The sequence below is a fragment of the Chiloscyllium punctatum genome, chromosome 7 (genome assembly GCF_047496795.1).
Source record: "Chiloscyllium punctatum isolate Juve2018m chromosome 7, sChiPun1.3, whole genome shotgun sequence".
In the NCBI taxonomy this organism is placed as follows: domain Eukaryota; kingdom Metazoa; phylum Chordata; class Chondrichthyes; order Orectolobiformes; family Hemiscylliidae; genus Chiloscyllium; species Chiloscyllium punctatum.
Genome location: NC_092745.1, coordinates 97,832,178 through 97,849,509, shown reverse-complemented (window position 1 = coordinate 97,849,509; position 17,332 = coordinate 97,832,178). Strand labels below are relative to the sequence as shown.

The window sequence follows — 17,332 nt, the reverse complement described above, 5'->3', positions numbered from 1 at the left end:
TTGTGAAACTTGAAAAGGTTCAAAAAAGATTTACAAGGATGTTGCCAGGGTTGGAGGATTTGAGCTTTAGGGAGAGGTTGAATAAGCTGGGGCTGTTTTCCCTAGATCGTCAGAGGCTGAGGGGTGACTTGATAGAGGTTTACAAAATTATGAGGGGCATGGATAGGATAAATAGGCAAAGTCTTTTCCCTGGGATTGGAGAGTCCAGAATTAGAGGGCATAGGTTTAGGGTGAGAGGGGAAACATATGAAAGGGACCTAAAGGGCAATTTTTTTCACACAGAGGGTGGTACAGGTATGGAATGAGCTGCCAGAGGAAGTGGTGCTGACTCGCACAACCGCAACATTTAAAAGGCATCTGGATAGGTATCTGAATAGGAAGGGTTTGGAGGGATATGGGCCAGGTGCTGGCAGGTGGGACTAAATTGGGTTGGGATATCTGGTCGGCATGGACGAGTTGGACCGAAGGGTCTGTTTCCGTGCTGTACATCTCTATGAGTCTAAGACTCGAAGTCTACACCGACGCTCCGAAGAGTAACCCACCAAGACCCATTCCCGTTACTATACATTTCACCCCTAACCAATGCACCTAACTGAACACTATGGCCAATTTACCTAGCCAGCACATCTTTGGATTGTGGGAGGAAACCCACGCAGGTACAGGAAGTATGTGCAAACTCCACACAGAAGTCACCTGAAGCTAGAATTGAACCTAGATCCCTGTGAGGCAGCAGTGCTAACCACTGAGCCACCGTGCCACCCTTTAACAATAAAAAAAATGCTTGATACTACTAATCTATTCATTGCACAGCCTTATTCTATTCACTGGACTGACACCAATGTGTTCACTGTACAGCTTTACTGTCTTCATATTATTAAATTGAAGAGGGCTCAGAAAAATTTTACAAGGATGTTGCCTGGACTGGAGGGTTTGATTTATAAGGAGAGGCTGGATAGTCTAGGACTTCTTTTCCACTGGACTGTAGGAGGTTGAAGATTGATTTCAGAAGTTTAGAAAATCATGAGGGTCCTAGATAAAGGATAAAGTGACTAACAAAAGTCATTTCCCCAGGGTAGGGGATTTCAAAACTGGAAGGCATATCTTTACAGTGAGAAGGGAATTTCAAAGGGACATATGTGGCAACTTCTTCATTAAGACAGTGGTTCATATCTGGAATGAACTGCCAGAGGAAGTCTTATGAGGAAAGGCTGAGAGACTTGGGTCTGTTCTCATTGGAAAGGAGGCGGCGAAGAGGGAATTTGATAGAGACATACAAGATGATCAGAGGATCAGATAGGGGAGACAGTCAAAGTCTTTTTCCTAGGATGATGACATCAGCTTGTACGAGGGGGCATAGCTACAAATTGAGGGGTGATGGATTTAAGACAAATGTCAGAGGCAGTTTCTTTACTCAGAGTGGTAAGGGCGTGGAATGCCCTGCCTGCCAATGTAGTTAACTCAGCCACATTTGGGAGATTAAAACAATCCTTGGATAAGCACATGGATGAGGATGGGATAGCGTAGGGGGATGGGCTTAGATTAGTTCACAAGTCGGCACAACATCAAGGGCCGAAGGGCCTGTTCTGCGCTATATTGTTCTAAGTGGTATATAAAGTACAGTTAGAACATTTAAAAATATTTGGATTGGTACTTAAATAGGAAAGATTTAGAAGGACATTGGCTAAATGCAGGCAAGTATGGCTAGTTTAGTTTGCAAAACATGGTCGACATAAGTTCAACTGAAGGGTCTGTTTTTGAGCTGTATGACTCCATGCTGCCATGTTGTTGTATCAATTATTCAACAGTTGAATTTGTCATTTTGTTTTCACTGCCTACTACTGTCAAACTATATCTGCTTCAGATTTGATCTGGATCTGAATCCAGTCCTTCTCACTGATACGTAGCTAATACTGAATTTCTGGATGATTCTCATCCATGAAAAGAAATCTAATTTGAAACTTTAATTTGTTTGGAAATGCTTGAACAGTCTCTGGATATGCATAGGTTTAGCATTTGTACATAAGCCCATCCTGAATTTCAAATTACAGAGCACCCATCTCAGCCAGAAAAGAGGCACCATGTTAAATTCTCTGAAACAACAAAAAAATTTATTTTGTTTAGATGCCCAATTGAATAAAATTCTTGCAGATTTAACTTCTGACATTGTAAATGCAGTCTATTTAAAGCTGTCTTTTTAACCTTCAACATCACAAATAGCAAACAGCTAAGACATGGGTCATTTAGTGGTAAAAAACAAAGTAATACAGCAGTTCCTTGTTTTTTCGACATTCTTTCACAGAATGTGACAAGTAATTCAGGCGCCGATCTTGACTGACACCTCTATAAGTCCCTGACACTACCAGAGACAAACTTCCCCATCAATCACACTCTACCTATCAGGACTGCTTAACCAGCTTCTGAACTGCTGAAAGAGGAAGCAAAAGGCCTGTGATGCAGTAACCCAATCCAGTTCTGTCAAATATATCCCAAATCCCAGAAGGCCAAGGCTTCTGCCCAACTAATTAACATTAAGTGTTGAAAGAGAGGGGAAGGTGGAATTTCTAAGTGCTGAGTTGTTAATAAGCCTTAAATTTTACAAATGTGAGTTACCCCAAAAGACAACACAACTAATAATGTAAGGCCCTGACTGCTAACCCAAAAGAAAATCACTGTTAATTTAATCAATTGATCAGTTCATTGATTTGAAGTCAAGACGGCTAGTTAACCATGCAGAGCAAAAACCCACGATTGCATGACCGCAGAAAGCTGTCATTGATTTTTCCACCTGCCACTCAGTGCACATCCTGAATAGAATTGCAACTTTGTGCAAAGGGGAGCTAGGGGTTTCAAAGTTAAATTAGTTACAGATGCAATCAGGGTGTCTTCTGTAAACTCTATTGATTGAACAGCTGACAGTCCAACACGAACAACTCAGCTAGTCAATCGCCTCAGATGTCACCTGCCACTTTGCTGAATAGTTGACAATGCAATTATCTGGTGTGGAGGTAAGAAGTTGCGTGTGTCAAATGCAGTTAGCCCCCATAAGTTGCTGCTCAAATGGCCTATAAAGTGTATGTATTTATATGTATGCAAGCTGTGTGTTTAGCAAGATCTACAAGATGTCATTTACTTTCAAATAGAATACACAGATGCCTTAAAAAGATAACATTAGAAGAAAAGTTTGGGCAAGGTCACTCTGGCTGAACATAGATACAAAATTTAAAACAAAAATAATCATTCATGTTTAGGTGAGGTGATAATAAGTAATATAGAGTCCACATTTCCATGCTCAATTTGTTGAAATTATTTTATGGCAATAGTCTCAGCATTCATTATTCCCTTTTCAGAATGAGCTGATAATTATTTAAGCACGTATTAACAACAGAATGGACATTTACTAGACTGAACAGTTGAAGAAAGATCATTAAGCTGAAACATTAACTCTTTCTCGCTCTGCAAAGAGCCTACTGATGTGTTGAGTATTTCTAAGATTTTCTGTTATTATTTCAACTATGTATTTATGGAATGTCACAGTAAAAATAAAAGCTGCTGTGAATATTAGCATCGCTGCCAAGCCTTACATTTATTACCCATCCATAAATGCTCCTGAGAAGATGGTGATGTGCTTTTTTTTGAACCGTACTATTCTATATATGGAGGTAAGTTGTTAGGGAGGGAGGTTCAGGAATTTGACTTAGTTGCAGTGAAGAAATAGTGATATAATTCAAAGTCAGGATGGTTGTGGCTTGGAGGAGAACCTGCAAGTGGTGATACTTCCATGTGACTGCTGCCCTTGTTATCATAGGTGGTAAAATGTCACAGGTTTGAAACGACCTTGGTGAGTTGCTGCAGCAAACCCTGTAGATAATACACACTGTTGCCCCCACTGCAGGATTTAAATGTGAATGTGAGTGAATGGAGTGTTGACTAAGTGGGCTGTGTCTTGGAAAGAGACTGTGCTCTTGCCTTTCAGGATGGAGTGATCAAGGGTTTAGAAGATGCTGTCGAAGGATTTTGGTTCTGCGGTATATATTATAGATTAGATTAGATTCCCTACAATGTGGAAACAGGCCCTTCAGCCCAACAAGTCCATACCGACCCTCCGAAGAGCAACCCACCCAGTCCCATTCCCCTAAGTAGTACTACAGGCAATTTAGTATGGCCAATTCACCTAACCTGCACATCCTTGGAACGTGGGAGGAAACCGGAGCATCTGGAGGAAACCCACACAGACACGGGGAGAATGTGCAAACTCCATACAGACAATTGCCCGAGGAGGGAATGGAATTGGGTCCCTGGCGCTGTGAGGCAGCAGTGCTAACCACTGAGCCACCGTGCTGCCCCAATTACACACAATGCTGCAAATTAAGATAGGTGGAGGGGGGAGTGGATGCTTGTGGTTGTGCTGCTAATCAAGTGAACTACTTTGTTTTGGATAGTATCAAGTTTTTTTTGAGTTGGAGCTGCACTGAACCAAACATGTGAGGAGTATTCCATCCATTCCTGATTTGTGCTTTGTAGATGATTTTCAGGCTTTGGGGAGTAAAGAGGTGAATTATATGCCACAGTATTCCTAGTCTCTGACCTGCTCACATAGCCACTGTATTTATGTGGCAAATCCAATTGAATTTCTGATCAATGGTAACCCACAGGATATTGATAATTAGGGATTCAGTGATGCTCATTGCCTGGCATTTGTGTGACTTGAAAACGACTTGCCACTTGTCAGCCCAAGTGTGGATAGTGTCCAGGTCTTATTGCATTTGAACGTGGGCTACTTCAGCATCTGAGAAGTTGTGAATGTAGCTGAACACAGTGTAATCATCAGTGAACATCTGACTTGATGATGGAGGGAAGGTCATTGATGAAACAGCTGAAGACAGTTGGGCCCAGGACAAATCCTGAGGAAGTTCTGCAGAGATGTCTGATCTCTAAAAACCACAACCATCTTCCTTTGTGCTAGATACAACACTGACCGGCAGACAGTTTGTCCCCTGATTCTCATCAATGCCATTTTGCCAGGGTTCCTTGATGCCACATGTGATTGAATGTAGCCTTCCTATCCAGGGCTATAACTCTCACATCATCTCTGCAATTCATCACTTCCAAGGCTGTACTGAAGTCAGGAGCTGAGTGGCCCAGCAGAACCCAAATTGGGCATCAGTGAGCAGGTGTTGCTTGACAGCACTATTGATGACACGTTCTGTCACTTTACAGATAATCAAGAGTAGTTTGACGGAGCAGTAACTGGCCATGCTGAACTTGTCCAGGACACTGTCCTCTGCTTTTCATGTACAGCACATACCTGGACAATTTTCCACAATGTTAGTTAGATACCAGTGTTGTAACTGTATTGGAAGTGATGGCGAGGAGAGCAGTACATTCTGGAAGACAAGTCTTTGGGACTATTTCCAGAATGTTGTCAGAGCCCATAGCTTTTGAAGCATCCAGTGCTTCCAACCGTTTCTTGATACAACTTGGAATGAATTGACATGGTCTCACTAAGGCAAACGATGGACTGATATCATTGAATCTCTGAAATTTAGTTATTTTATCCATACCTGGACGAAGGCTGCAGAGATTTGGAGTCAAGTAGCCCTTACAGAATACAGAGGACTACTGAGCAGGTTATTGCTGAATAAGTGCTTTTTGAAAGCTTTGTAAAGGATACCATGAAGCATTTTCTGGATGAATGTTAGATTCATTGATTGATGGGGCAATAATTGCCAAAATTGAACCTGCCCTTTTTTTTGGACCTGCATTATTAGGTAAATGCCATTTTTGTAGCTGTTTTGGAACAGCCGGGTTAAGTTATTGCTCTGGAGCACCAGTCTTCAATACTACAGCCAAGGTGTCATCAAGGCCATAACTTTTGTTGCATTCAGTGCCTTCATCAGTTTCTTGATTTCACACGGAGTAAACTAATTGGCTGAAGATTGACAATAGGAATGCTATGGACCTCAGAGGCAGCCAAGATGGATTATCCCTTCAGTTCTTTTGACATTCACCTTAAGTAACTGGTCCTCTCATTCTTGAAACTTCTGTCATTTTTTTACACTCACATTGCTGGGTGGTCAACACATATTGCCTATCCCTAGTTGCCCTTGAGGTGGTTGTAGTGAGATGCTTTCTTGAACTGCTGCAGTCCATATGTTGTCGACCCACCATGCTGTTAGGGAGGAAATTCCAGGATTTTGACCCAGCAACAGTGAAGAAATGACTGGAACAGTTTTTTCTCCATCGACTCTGGCAAATCTCAGTATTTTTGAACATTTCAGTCAAATCTTTTCTCAGCCTACTCTTCCTGAAGGAAAATAACCCCAGCTTTTTGAAGTCTATCGCCACTCTCTTCACTGTATACAATACATCCAAGTTTTGTCATCCACACATTCTGAAATTGCATTCTGCTTTTCCAGTTCTAGGTCATTATTATATATCAAGCAAGCAACAATTTTGATACTGATCCTTTTCCATATCTTTCTCCAGACAGAAAAAACAGCTTCACCACCATTCGGCAACACACATGGGGCTCGCTACGTTGCCACAAAGCCAAAAAGGTGCTCTGTCTACCACAAAGATGTGTAACATTACACATGATTTTCAGTGCTATTGTGATGTCTGGCATGCAGTCATGCATCCCAAAGACCAGCCGAGTGTACTGAACAGCATATCCTCTTGGCTATTCATACCAAGCAAAGTACTGACTATTTTCAACCAGCAAGTGCATGTAAAATTCGCAATACTAAGGTCCAATATTCCCTGTGCTTCTGCAGTAGGACAATGCTTACTAAGTAATTCGAAGTGTACAAAGCATTGTACTAACAGCCAATTTTGGATTGCAGCTTTTCAGTGTAACCCACTGATGTACTGGAAGGTCCTGATGTACTTATCGTAATAAGCGAGATCCTGTTCTGTGCAGACAGAAAGAACATACTGCATTTGTTTCAATTCAAAAAGTTAAGTGATCGGCATTCTTTGATTTATTTCTCAGGGCACTGTCTTGACCAAGAATCTGTCTGGTTTAAAACATAACCAAAACTTGGTTCCTGGTCAAGCAAAGTCTTGATTTTGAAATTCTAGTCGCTGTGTTCAAATCCCTCCACAATCTTGCCACTCCATATCTCTAATTTCTTCCAGCCCACTTATGCTTTTCTAATACTGGCATCCAGTGAATCTCCAATTTTAATTATTCCACCATTGATGGCCATACTTTCTTTGCCAAGGTCCCAAACTCTGGAATACTCTCTCCAAATCTCTATGTTCCACTATTTTGCTTTCCTCCTTTTAAATACTACTTAAAATCTACTTCTTTGACCAAGCTTTCAATCATCTTATCTATTATCTCCTTATGTAACCCAATATCAGCTTTGACAAAGGGTCAGTTAGACTCGAAACGTCAGCTCTTTTCTCTCCTTACAGCTGCTGCAAGACATGCTGAGATTTTCCAGCATTCTCTCTTTTTTGGTTCCAATATTATTAGTTGTCTTATAATACTCCTCTGAAACAGCTTTGAACATCTCATTACATTGAGGTGCTAGGTAAATCCAAGTTCTTGGTGCTGGCCTAGAGGTAGGTTTTTATTAATTCATTTACAATTTATTCACTAAAATATATCACTCACACTGATTTGAATTTACATTTAATAGTTTTATGTTCATTGAAGTGAGAGGTGGTAGTGCTGGTGATTGGAACATTTATTTCAAGCATTTAATGATACCATGAAACTCTACTCTAACACAACCATATGACAGCCTCAGCTTCAGAATCCTTCAGAACACCAGTGACCTTTTTATTTTCAATCCTCCACACCAGTTTTAAGTCTGTTCTTGGCATGAGATATTAATACTGAATTAGATGAAGGTTTCTGTGTTAGGCCATATCCACATGGAATGGATGTGATCACCCAAATTGTTATATGTAGATCCCTTAGAAGCAACCTTATTCAACAGCACAAAAGCCAAATGGTAGATGGAGTTAAGATACAGATTAGCTTTGAAGTAAATAAATGGCAGAACAAGCTCTGATCGCTAAATGTCCCACTCCTGTTCCTATGCTTCTGTGTCTTATCTTTGTAGGCAATTGAATCTAGGCTCAAGGGTTGCAAATACAGTGTCTAATTCACTACAGTTCGAAGTTCTAAGCTTTGCTTTATAAGGTACATTTTCAAATCTTACAACTCAAAGCACTTCATGCAGGAGATAAGCCAGACTATTAAATGAACAAGTGTAAACTATTTATTTCAGATCAAAAGAAGTGAAAAAGGCTAGCTGGCATACAAAATAAAATTAGATCTCAGGATTTCAAATATACATAAACATTAAAAAAATTTCATTCCCATCTATTCTAAAGGACAACACCTTCAGTAATTCATTGGAATAGCGAGGTTATGTGTCAAGTCTGAGAATAAGTTTTGAGCAACATAACTTCTGAGTTTTACTAAATGAGATCAACTGTACTACTGTTGGTGAATAGAATTGTCCATCTCAAGCAGCTCATGATTCACACTGCAACAGGAAGAAGGGCATTCTAAAAATGTAACATTTCATATTAGACAAGACCAAGTATAAGTTTCTAGTATATTTCATCCTAGTCAAGTAGTTTGCATTATATACTACATTGGGAATTTTGCATTTAACATCTTTTGAAAGGAAAAGACAGAGCTATCTGGAACTTTAATATTTGGCTAAAAGTTTGCTGAATTCTCTCTTCCTTTGAACATGCGGTAGTTCAGTACTGGTTCCACATCAGCTCATTCTAAATTCCATATGCTTCAGAATTACCCATTGAATGTAAAGCAATACATGTGACATTGTCAAGATTTCAATTTTAGCAGTCTACCTATTATTCCCTCACTATAAAGGGATTGAACTTCGCATTGTCAGATAATGTGTCTCTTTTCTTCCCACTCAACTTACCCAACCTAGGTTATCTCATCCAGCACAAGCAAGAATCAATCCACTTCAACACAGGAGATTTATACTGATCATTATTTGTTAACAACACTGCAAATGATATTATAAATATTCTTGATTTGTGCTATTTCTGGAAAAATCAAAGGTATTTTACTGCAAAATTTTATTACAAATGGGAAGAATAGGAAGTCTTCCCATTAGGATTCCAACATTATAACCATCCCTTCCCAACTCAACCCCATCAGGCGGCATGGTGGCTCAGTGGTTAGCACTGCTGCCTCACAGCACCAGGGTCCAGGTTCGATTCCGACCTCAGGTAACTGTCTGTGTGGAGTTTGCATATTCTCCTCATGTCTGCTTGCGCCCCTACGGGCGCTCCAGTTTCCTCGAGTAGGCCAGGTGGATTGGCCATGCTAATTTGCCCATAGCGTTAGATGCATTAGTCAGAGGGAAATGGGTCTGGATGGGTTACTCTTCGGAGGGTCGATGTGGACTTTTTGGACTGAAGGGCCTGTTTCCACACAGAAGGGAATCTAAAAAAACTAATCTAACCAATAAACTTGTGCCAAAGGAATCTCAAATCCTAAGACCCTCTATCAGAAGTTTCCAAAATAATTTTGTTTGACTATAGTGTTAACTGATGAGACAGTCACCAGAGGTCGGAAGTGAACCTGGGACCCTGGTACTATGAGGCAGCAGTGCTAACCACTGAGCCACCGTGCTGCCCAATGGGGTTGAGTTGGGAAGGGGTGGTTATAATATTGGAATCCTAATAGGAAGATGATGAACTATAAAAGCCACTTCATATCCCTTGTATATATTAAATATTCAATACCAAGTCTTACAGAGTGAATAAGGCAAACTAAGCAAAGCTGAAATTATAACGTCTTTTTAGTTTCCAATTTTCAATTGAAATGGTAATACAGATTTGTTCAAACCTTGACTTTAAAATGATTAAAACCACACTCAGCTTGTAAACTGCTTTGTTCAGTGGAGATTTTGTAAGATTTTTCATTTTGTTCTGAACCTGAAATGTGAAACAATTTTCTTATAAACTTCAATCATCTTCAAATCTACACAGTAGAGCAGCGTTATTTCAAAAAGCCCAGCAGAGGTCTGTACAACATTCTTGCCAACCGCTCACTCGCACTCCCTCTCTCTCTCTCTCTCTCTCTCTGAAGTTGTCCGGACAGTTTTCCTTACCTCGCGTTATCACTTGCTTTAAACAGACTTGGCAGGCAATCTAATCCTCCCTGAAAAGGTCAGTGCCATTTTAACTGCCTTTCAATCACATTATGCATGGTGCAGCACGCGTTCTCTGCGATGCCTCCAGCTCTTGTCTAGACTGGATCAATACCTGAGCGATATCACTAGAGGAATGACACATGATGCCAATCGACCCAAAATCCCTAAATGGAACTGAACAGAAGGGAACAACTAGCCGCCTCTGACCTATCGCTACCTAATCTACTTAGTCCCATCTGCTCAGGCCGAAATAACAACCGAAGATTTCCTCAGTCAGTGGTTTGCAGCGAGTGGGGACTTGCTCAGGCAGAACAATTCCACTCCCCCCCTCCACCCCCCAGCTTTGAAGTCACATTACAAAGCAGGTATGAAAGCACAGTTTCAAACGTTTTCTGATGCCATCATTACTTTCTTATCTCCTTGCTCATTCCACAGTTACTATAGTTCAATCTACAGCGTGTCAATAGTCTGCTATCTGAGCAGCCTCAGTTAGTTACTGTTCAAAGTCACTTTCCTTAAACTTCAGTGAATCATTTAAAGATGATAGTCCTGGTTTAGACTGAACCAATTCAATTTTTGGGTTAATGGATTTATTTTTTTCTCTAAAGTACATGATACACAGAATAAGAACAGCTTTTTCAAAAAGATGCTGTAAATGTGAACAGAGTTCAGATTTCACTCAGCCTTCAGTTATAACTATTGATATTCACTAGATATCGCGATTATATCAAAACAACAATTTTATTTTCAAAAGTGTTCAAGAAGGGAATAATGAATAATGGAATGGTAGAAGACCAGAAAATGTCAATGCAGTTCTTCTAACCAATTTGTCATTTATAAAAATGCTACATCACACAACCTCTCTTACTCCTTTCTACATTATTTTTTTGGCAAAAGCATTTCAGACTCTGATACAAAGAATACCATATCACTGAAGAATTTTAAATGCTGCTTGTGGAACCAGGTCTACTAGCAGTTAATGCCTTTAGTAAAGGTGAAGAGAGAAAAAAAGTAGTCAGTAAAATTCAGTTCCAAACACAATGATTATTGAGAAAATGCTTTTTTTTTCCAAGCATGTGCTAGTGGATTTTATGCTCTTTGCTTAAAACAGAATGAACAACAAAAAGACAACACAGGGTACTGTGATTAGGAGAACGTAGCCAATCCTTAAAAGAAATGGAATTGTGACCAAATGACCTTACATATATTTTCTATGAAATCCCCCTACACAAAGTTTCATTCTTCAAAGGGAAAGCTTACTCAAAGTGAGCAATTTCCAAACACCAGGACACATGAGTATCAATGCACTGGTCAACCAAGTGAAGCTACACAAATCTTTTCTACAGTAGTGCCTGTTCTTGAAATGGCTACAAAATGCCCATATATTCAAAAAGAATTACAACTTCTGTTTCAAGTTAAAGATCACACAACACTAGGTTATAGTCCAACAGGTTTAATTGGAAGCACACTAGCTTTCAGAGCGACGCTCCTTCATCAGGTGATTGTGGAGGGCTCGATCGTAACAGAATTTATAGCAAAAATTTACAGTGTGATGTAACTGAAATTATACATTGAAAAATTGATTGTCTGTAAGCCTTTTATCTGTTAGAATACAGTGATAGTTTCACTTCTTTCATGTGTAAATCACAAAACCTTTCTTTAAAAGTTGCATTCTCGGGTTAGCTGTTAACAATGGTGATAGCTAGACAATATGTTGAAGGTGTTGGCCCCCTGTGTTCTCTGTCTATGCCATGATGTTTAGATTGATTCTAATCTAAAAAGTGAGATAACAGAGTTTTACATAAATTCATGTAGTTTTTGAGCTCAAAGTTCTACAAGAATGCATGCAGTTTTTGAGCAAAGTACAATGTAATTTTGCAAGTACAAATTCACCCCACAAAATATATATGTGCATGTGGGTCTTTGTCTGTCTGTGTGTGTGTGTGTGTCTGTCTGGGGTGGGGGTTGTGAGTGTGAGAAGGTGTGTGTGTGTGTAGTGAGTGCAGAGTGTCTTAAGTCTGTGAGGGGGTGCATGTGTGTGAGTGTGGGAGTGTGTGTGTCTATAAGGGGGTGTGTGTGTGGGTGTCTGTGTGCGCATCTGTGTGTACCTGCGTCCGTGTGTATGTGAGAGTGTGTGTGTGTGTGTGTAGGAATATCTGTGTGTGTGTAGTGCAATGGTGATCACCTGTAATGTGACATGAACCCAAGGTCCCGGATGAGGCCCTCCCTATGGGTACCGAACTTAGCTATCAGCCTCTGCTCGGCCACTTTTCTCTGCTGCTGTCCTGAAGTCCACCTAGAATCAATCTAAACATCATGGCATAGACAGAGAACACAGGGGGCCAACACCTTCAACATATTGTCTAGCTATCACCAATGTTAACAGCTAACCCGAGAATGCAACTTTTAAAAAAAGGTTTTGTGATTTACGCATGAAAGAAGTGAAACTATCACTGTATTCTAACAGATGAAAAGCTTAACAGACAATCAATTTTTCACTATAAATTTTTGCTATAAATTCTGTGTTACGATCGAGCCCTCCACTATCACCTGATGAAAGAGCGTCGCTCCGAAAGCTAGTGTGCTTCCAATTAAACCTGTTGGACTATAACCTGGTGTTGTATGATTTTTAAACTTTGTACACCCCAGTCCAACACCAGCATCTCCAAATCATAACTTCTGTTTCCATATTTATAACAGCACTTGAAAGAAAATAATGCTTCAATTCTCAACATCATGAAGTGGTTCCTTGAAGATTTTGCTAAGTGAATATTCTTTTATTTTCATGGTACTTAAGAACACAGACTTGTTCTTCAACTGACATGACAGGCCCAGCTGTGAAGCACAGCTGACACATACTCTGAAGCTTTCATTAGAAAAATGGTTCAAATTGATCACAGCCCTTGTACCTGCAATCCCCCTGGCAGCTCCCACTAGACACTGCTTTTTCAATATTTTATAACTTCTGAAATGAGACACTGTGCTCCTTGCCCTAGCTCATTTAGGTAAAACAAGGGAGCTAACGGGGAATTTTGTTTGACAAGCTCTCATTTCTCAGCTCTTCTGCCCTCAGTGAGCCAGAAGTAGAGTATTGCTAAAATTACATTCCCTACAACTGGTCAAGTAAAGGTCAAATACTAGCGATGAGAAAATGGCTGAGATTTGACAGGTTTCTTTAAAGGAAAATTACCACCTGATTTTTATTCTTTCACACAGATTTTTACAGATGAAAGTCTTATAGTTTTGCAGTATGTTAACTATGAATGTTTTTATTTTCTAATTTGCCTTTGGATGAAGAAAGGCAAATGCTCAAAGCTTCAAGAAATATATCCCCAAATGCAGGGTAAACATCACATGCCACCATAACCCCACTGATTCCCACAGTCACCTTGACAATACTTCCTCCTATCTGGTTTCCCGTAAGGGATCTTTTTCATTCTCCAGTTTCTCCAACTCCATCATCTGACAATGCTACCTTCTATACCAGAACTCGTGACAAGTCCTCCTTTTTCTTCAACTGAGCTTTCCCCTCTCTCACGGTTGACAGAGACCCAACCTTGTCAGTTCCATTTCACACCCTCTTCCCTCACTGCTACCTTTTCTTTATGGTATCATGTTAAGCTTCTCCTTTCCCTCCACCTACTTCAACAGCATCCAAACTCCACAAATTATCCTATGCACCTCAAGCATGATGTCACTACAAACATGTCTCCCTTCTACAGTTCCAAAGGTAGGACTCCTTCTGCAATGCCCCAACCTACACCTCAATCATATTCAACATCACACCCCTTTCTTAAGCACCTTCCCGTGCAAGCACAGATGATACTTCATCCTTTACCATCATCCAGAGGCCTAAAACTACTTCTAGACGAAACAGCTATTCAGTTGCACTTCTTTCAATTTAATATTCTGTTTTCATTGCTCACATTACAATCTTTTCTAAGTGGAGACACCAAATGTAATTTGGGTTAACTGCTTCATGAACACCATCATTCAATTCGCAGGCATTGCTACCAGTTTCTGGTTGCTCTCATTTTATTCTCCATCCTCTTAAGACTCTTCACATTGTATATTGGGCTTTATTGGAACACTCAATAACGAGCACCTCAACTTTCTACTTTCTACAGTTGGCAGGCTTCTGGTTCAACTCTGAATTCAACAATTGCAAACTATTTCCCTTGTCTCCATTTTCTTTGGACAGCAGCTAGTAGTGATGATTCTACTATTTATATTTACATTTATCTTAGATCCAGCCGTAGTTTCTTTACTTAACTCAATACCACCCTGCTTTAAACCTGCACCATGAACATCTCTGCATTCCAAAGACCTTTTTCTTCACTCTTCCTCCCTCAACTACCGTGGGTCTCTGTACTTATTTAAAACCCAACATAACTAGCATTTTCTGTTCTAACAGGCCATGGGTTTAAAACGTTAACTTTGTTTTATCTTTCATAGCTGCTGCCGTGACCTGCTGATTATTTCTAAAATTTTGTTTTTATTTCACTTTTGTACATTCAGCTGCTGATTTTGATAGCTTATAATTAGAAGGCCGCCACAAATTGTTCAGAATGTATTTTCTCAGTCTGCCTTTCAACACTAACAGGGCCAGTTAAACACAAACAAGGGGCAGGAGAAGGCCATACAAATCTGCTCCGCCATTCAATATGATACTACGATTTTCTCCCCATACCATGTGATGTCATTAAAATCTAAAACTTTTCCTCTTTCTTGAATGACTTGGTCTCCACAGCCTCTATAATAAGAGAATTCACCTTTGAGTGAACATATTCTTCCTCATCTCAGTCCAAAGTGGTCTACCCCATAAACGAAGTCTGTAACCCCTGGTTCTAGACTCCCCAACCAGGGAAAAGATGTTCTCTGCATCTAGTCTGTCCTGCATGGTTAGAATTTTATTTCAATTTCTAAACTCTAGTGAATATAGGCCCCGTCGAACCAATCTTCCTGATAGCACGTACCTGCCAATCCCAGTATCAACCTAGCCAACTCCTACTGCACACCCTCAATGGCAAGTATAGCATTTTTTAGGTAGGGAGTCCAAAAAGATGTATAATTCTCCAAGTGGGTCTAAACGGGAAAGATGGTGGTGTAGTAGTAATGTTGTTGAACAAGCAATACAGAGGCCCGGCAGAGATCTGGTTCATCAATGCCCTTTAGTGAAGGAAATCTACAGCCTTTATCTGGTCTATCCAACATGCAATTCCAGACCCACGCAAAGTAGTTGATTCTTAACTGGGAAATTAGGAAGGGGCATTAAATGCTGGAACTTGCCAACAACACCTACAAACCCCGAACAAGTTTATAAAAAGGTGTTCATTCATCATAACCGCAGCAATACATCCTCTTATCGACTCACTCAACTTGTCTAAGTCATCTTGAAGCCTCCTTAAAATTCACAATTCCGCTCAGTTTTGTATCATCAGCAAACATGGAACTGTTGCATTTGGTTGGTCATTTATATACATCATGAATAGCTGGGGCCCAAGAACTGAACCTTTTGGTACCCCACTAATCACTGCCTGCCATTCTGAAAAAGACCTATTTGTTCCCACTCTCTGTTTCCTGTCTGTCAATCAATTCTCAATCCATGCCAATACATTACTCCCTATCCCATTTGCTTTAATTGCACCTTTTAACCGCTTTCCAAAAATTCAAATACACCACATCACTGGTTCTCCCTAATCTATTCTCTTAGTTATATCCTCAAAAAGTTACAATAAATTTGTAAAGAATGATTTATCTTCTATAAACCCATGGTGACTTGGTCCACCTCGTTAATGATTCTCAGGTGAACTGTTACCGCATCTTCTAGGATAGATATTAGCATTTTCCTCAGTACTGATTACAGGCTAAACTGATTTGTAATTCTCATCTTTTCTCTCCTTCCCTTTTTAAATAGTGGGGTTATATGGATCACCCCTAAATCTGCAGGAATTGCTCCAGAGTCTAAAGAATCTTAGAAGATGACCACCAATGCATTCAATATTTCTAGGACTATTGATTGTCATTTGTCAACTCCTAGAGACCAATTAGTATCGATGCTCCATTGTTGCAATCCACCACAGAGGCAAAGGAACAGTTCGATGAGGAGCTTAATATACTAAAAGTGCAATTTCCAGAGCAGAACAACTTTACCTACAGGGGATTTCTAAGTAACAGTAACTGTAGAACATTACTGATGGCATTGATTTCTCAGACCCCAGAATCTATGATGAATCAGCAAAGACAGAAGCTACTTGAAATTTGATTAATGGACCTGGGCAACATGATGGCACAGTACCTTACAGCAGCAGAGTCCCGAGTTTGATTCTTACCATGGGTGACTGTTTATGTGAAGTTTGCACATTATCCCCACGTTTGCATGAGTTTCCTCTCAATGCACCTGCTTCCACTCACAGTCCAAAGATGCGCAGGTTGGGTGGATTAAGTTTGGGTATTACAGGGAACTGGGTCTGGGTGAAATGCTCTTTGGAGGGTCAGTGTGGATTCAATAGACCGAATTGCCTCTTCCCACGCTGTAGAGATTCTATGACATAAGGACAATACACTGCAAGGCTATAAGGACAGAATGGGTGAATGACACTGAGCTATCATGGACTGGATAGGCAAAATGGCCTCTTTCCATGCTGTATTAATTCAATGAAAAAAGGCAAACAGAAACAAATAGCTCAGCTGGGTTAGAAAAGGACCCAAAGAGAACAGAGCCTAGCAAATCATTCACACCTCAGTTCAGTGCCTTGCTTCGCACAAATGCAGCAGGGACTGCATGACAGAGTGAGGCCCCTGAGATTCACCATTCATCGATATTTCATACAAAATTGACCACCACCACAGTACAAACCCATCATCCTATGAGTCAGACGGTGGTTTCCACGAGTGATCATCCAACATCTTCCAAGTTCCTAAAAAGAATGCTTTCAGTACTAAGCAAACCAGTTTCCCCGCTGTCCACATTAAGTAAACTCTAGATACAATTCTTAAACTGATCATCCCAGAAGAGGTTTGTAGAGATTTCAAGAAGAGGCTTTTTTTTCCCAATTCCACTACTTCTCAAGCATTTTATTTGTCAAACAAAAAGTCCAGCTTGGATTGAACATCCCTCATGGAGCACCCAATCCCGTACAAAAGAAGAGGTTGAGAAGAAAACCACAGTTCAG

At 40.3% G+C, this 17,332-nt stretch overlaps 1 protein-coding gene across 6 annotated transcripts in view; it reads right to left on the bottom strand.

The window, feature by feature from the left end:
* The window catches only part of rnf220a (ring finger protein 220a), a 516,853-nt gene that overhangs the window by 75,749 nt on the left and 423,772 nt on the right, over positions 1-17,332 (bottom strand). The window lies entirely within an intron of this gene.